General features: G+C 46.0%; 1 long non-coding RNA gene across 1 annotated transcript; it reads left to right on the plus strand.

The window, feature by feature from the left end:
• Positions 1-1,797: 1,797 nt before the first annotated feature.
• On the plus strand, positions 1,798-4,128 carry LOC118176584. The gene is made up of 4 exons (XR_004755477.1): positions 1,798-1,969; positions 2,234-2,288; positions 2,490-2,620; positions 3,961-4,128. It is a non-coding gene; the product is annotated as an uncharacterized LOC118176584 (long non-coding RNA).
• The last annotated feature ends 290 nt before the right edge of the window (positions 4,129-4,418 follow it).

Raw genomic sequence — 4,418 nt, forward strand, 5'->3', positions numbered from 1 at the left:
TTGAGGTTTTGGAGAGGTAAGAAAGCCGACAGAGCTGATAGCAGCTGGCAAGTAAAGTCCTGGAGGTGTGAAGCATGCAAACCCAGACAAGACAAGTCTCTGCTGCACCTGTGAGCTGGGTGCTCTTACATACCGCTGGCTGAGGGAGAGGAGAGGAAGATGATGGCTCCAGTCCTTGCTGCAGGGCAGGTGTGCTGCCAGGAGAACATCACACCCCCGGGCTACACCAGCACTCCCCACCTCTAACCTCTCAGGTGGCATCCTAGCAAATAGCTAAGGCACCCCCTAGTTTTGGAGCTGCACGGGACCAGCAAATGTGTGACAGCAAGGGTGAAGTGCTGGGACAGGCTGGGGTCTGCTGTCCCCATCAGTGCTCCCATCCAGCTGCAGGTGTCCCAAAAGAAAGTGTGGCAGGGCTACTGTCATCCCTCCTCTCTGTCTGCCTTTTCCTAGCACTGACACACGTCCCAGCACACTTGCTGATGCTGGGGGGCTGTGTGAGGAGGACGGGGTGCTGTGATCTGGGGGCAGCACTGCCTCATCTCCATGGGCTCCCCGTGTGCCATGGGACACAGAGCCCTGCTCTGGGGGCAGCTGAGATGCAGCTGGCCTGAGATACTCAGCTCTTCAGAGATGAACACGATGAGAGCAGTGTTCATCTTCAGGTGGGGCCTCATCCTGGCTCCCGTCTTGCCAGTGCCCTTGGACAACAAGGGTGCTTGGGAAGGTGCTGGGCAGAAAGAGGAGCTGTGACACCTTCCAGCATGAGCAACAGGGCTGCAATTTCTTGCTGTAAGGTGAAAAACAGGATTGAAAGCCTGGCAGGTCTGGGCTGTCTGGTCTCCTCTTTCCCCCTTGCCTTCATCATTCCTGAGGCAAGCCCTGACATCTTTCAGCAAGCCACAGGGTTGTCCCCTGCTTTCTTTGCTCACGGTGCATGACACAACCAGACTGGTCCTGGCTGCACTTTCTAGTTGCTTCTTTAGCACATGTCCATGTAGTAAGAGAAAAATACTGACCCTATGTAGACAGTGGCCGGGATGCATTTTGAAATGCTGATTTCACCTTACATAAGCTAACATAAATTACTGTAACATAATATAAGGCAACACAACATATAATGTAATAACAAAATATGACACAAATAACATAGCATACCAATAATTATATGCACCTATGATATATAACAATGTCTCTTTGCCCTGTGCTGTACTGGACACAGAGATTTACGGGGCAGAGAGGCTTTTTTGCACTAATGCCAGCTGGGTACTTGCACTTCTTGTTGACCCCTACCATCAAGTACTTAAAAACACAGTGTGGTCTGCACTGAGATGTGATCTGTGGCACAATGGTTCCTTCCCCAAGGTGCAAGGGAAAGAAGATTTATTCGTGAGCGGTTTGCTGTTTTTTTCTTACACCTTGCATTGCTACTACTCAGATTCAGCCAGACTTACTGGTGTTTCTGCAGCTTCATGGGCAAGGGGCGAAAGTTACTTTGTGTGAGCACATACATAAAGATCAGCTGTGTTTAATTTCGGTGTAGAACCTTGTCTGCCACTGTCATTTCTTTTGTTTATCAGAATATATGGGAGGTAAAATGAGCAATAAGAAAATATAAAAAGACTAGATGATGGATGATCGAACAGGTCAACTTCAAGCTCCTTAAGGAGGCCCACCATGACAGAAAGTGTCCCCACATTGTCCCTGTGGCAGCATAGCCAGCTCTCCAGCTGTGTGCCGTGAGTACAACAGCACCACCTCTTGCTCTTCAACTGCTGCAGATTCCACACCAACAGCCTGCTCAAGCAAAGCAGAGGGATGCTGAAATCCTGAACTTCCATGAGGAACCAGCATCTGCTCCAGCCTAACCTTAAAGCACGTATCTGAACCAAGAGGAGCCCATGGTCACTTACGTTCAAGTTGAAGGAAAGACATTTTACCTAGAAATCCACCACCCACTGCTACACAGGTGGGAAGGAAGGGTGAAACACAAAATGTGGAAAAAAAAGTGAATGAAAAAGTAAAGGAGAAATAATTACAGGAGGAAATAAAAAGGAAAATTGAAACAGACGAAAAAGTTTCATGATAAAGAAAATTCCACTCTTTATTTTATCTGTGCTCATGCCAGTCCAAGTGTGGGAGTCGTTCTCAGAAGATGATCTCCTGCTTTTAAGTGGGCTGTAACCTGGAACAGTAGAAAAAAAGCAGTACTAACCTCTGTTTCCAAGGGCAGGTGTGGAAGTTCAGTCCTGAAGCTGGGATGCCTCTCCATCTATTGGCTTGTCCAGGTGAGAGGTGTCTGCAGGTGGAGTAAGCAAAAGGGATGACAATTTTCCTGTTCATGAAATCTGAGTAAAATTACCACCTCTTTTTCATTCTGGGAGAGTTCAAGGTCTCCTGATGTAGTGCTTCTGCTATGCAGTATTGAGATGTTTATCTGTTATGGTTTCAGGACACATGCAAACAATAAGCTCTGCTCCAAGTTTCAGGCCTGCACAAGACTGGAAGTGGTATGTGTCCCCCAAATCCTCACTGTAGGGCACAAGAGACTTGGCTTCACCTTTGTTCATCACTAAATAGTAGCCTGAGAGGAAGCTGGGCTGGGCTGGATTCCTCAAAGGTGAGTGACTTTCATGTTTTACATAATATGCATTTACGAAAAAAAAAGCGCCCTTGGGGTTGGATCAGTGCCACCTTCTGTGAAAAGCCCTTGGAAAACTTGCTTTGGCTCATCAGGGAAGACCATACTGGATACTGTCAGCACGTTAAACTCCTCCTGATGTGGAGGCAAGAGGGAGAACACTCTTGGCAAAGCTGTTACTTGTTTCAGCTAAGGAACGTAGTAAACAACACGAAATAGTTACACCTCTGAGAAGGGATTTGAGATGAAAATATGAGGATTTTCACCAAAAGAAAAACAAAGTCGATTTGTATGCAGAGAAAGATGTTCAGCTTTATAGAGACTGAGGTCTGGGCTGCATGGCATGCTGTTTGAAGCCCTGTCAGAGGGGATTAGTTGTTTCATATAGTAACCATAACTAGCATCCTAATGGATTAAAAATACCTCTCTCACCTCCACAGTGGAATATTTTGGATCAACATGACTTGTTTTAGAATAACTCAGGGCCCTTGCACTTCTGTCAGACATGCAGGATACCCTGCAAGAGGCAAAACCTGGCCCCCCCCCCCCCCCCCCGACCCCCTTACCTCCAAGAACGAATAAACAATGTTTTTAAAGAGGGAGAACTGAACCAAGGTGGTTTTTTTGAAGCAGCTTCCAACTCAGACATGAGCTCTGGGTGAATGAGTGTGACTAGGTGGTGTGATAGCTAGGGCAATTTCCATGAATGATGCTGATCAGGAATAAAATCTTTGAAAGTAAAGTTGACAAGGTGCTGAATTCCTTGTAGACCAAGGTTAAGGAGATGCTACCACCCACACCAGAAGCCCTGCCATCCTTCCTCCTCAGTTAGAAGTGATTTTGTTGTTGTTGTTGTTGTTTTGTTGTCGTTGTTGTTTGTTTGTTGTTTTCTAATGGATATGTCTGGTGCCACATTAATATGGTAGATTTAGGAAAGTGAAAAAATAAATGCAAACTTGAAATGGAAATTCAAGCCAGGCTAATAATGTAGTAGCTCACTGTGATCCAGATCTCATCAGTAGCACTGCATTGCAGTTATAGTTATGCTGCACTGGCTGGATGGTCAGAGCCATCAAGGAACAAAAACTTCCCCCCCCCCTTTTTTTTTTCCCCAGTGAGTTTTCAACAAGACCTGAAGAGCTGCAGTGCTTGTAAAAAGCAGTCCCTTGTCTCCGGTAGCTGGTTGGACCTGCAGTTCACTGTCCTCTTATGCTAGCTTTCCAACCACATCCAATAGGTTTCATAGCTGCAGAGGAACATACAGTGTACATGCTTGCCAGGATGGAGCAGCAGCTTACAATAGGTTTACTCATACGCAGGTTGCATCCTTCGGTGACTGGCCAGAGGGTTATACATCAGCTGCATGCAGACTGTTGGAAGGGACCTGGCAGGGTATGTGCTCAGAGCACACCCAGGAAAGCAGAGTTCACACACATCAGCCTCAGCATCCCCGGGCCAGTTGTCTGAATAGGAATCTGCTTCATTTTTCAGCTAACGTCCTCAATGATTTTGTTTTCAGTTTTAAAAATACCTTTCAGTTGTCTCTCTCTAAGAAAAAAAAAAAAATCTATGTAATACAGAAGATTTTGAGAGGCAACACAAGGAAATGCTCCTGTTGTCATTTCCTCTGTCTGGCTGCTCTTTGTCTTGTGTTAAGCAAAGGCAGAAAAAACAACTTGGAATTTAAAGACGGATTTCAAGCAAGCAGAGAGAATTTGAAAGCTCTGGCACAGGTTTTAAAAGACTAGCTTTGTCTTTGGAGTGGGTTTGTATTAGC

This window comes from Oxyura jamaicensis, chromosome 1 (genome assembly GCF_011077185.1).
Source record: "Oxyura jamaicensis isolate SHBP4307 breed ruddy duck chromosome 1, BPBGC_Ojam_1.0, whole genome shotgun sequence".
Lineage (NCBI taxonomy): Eukaryota > Metazoa > Chordata > Aves > Anseriformes > Anatidae > Oxyura > Oxyura jamaicensis.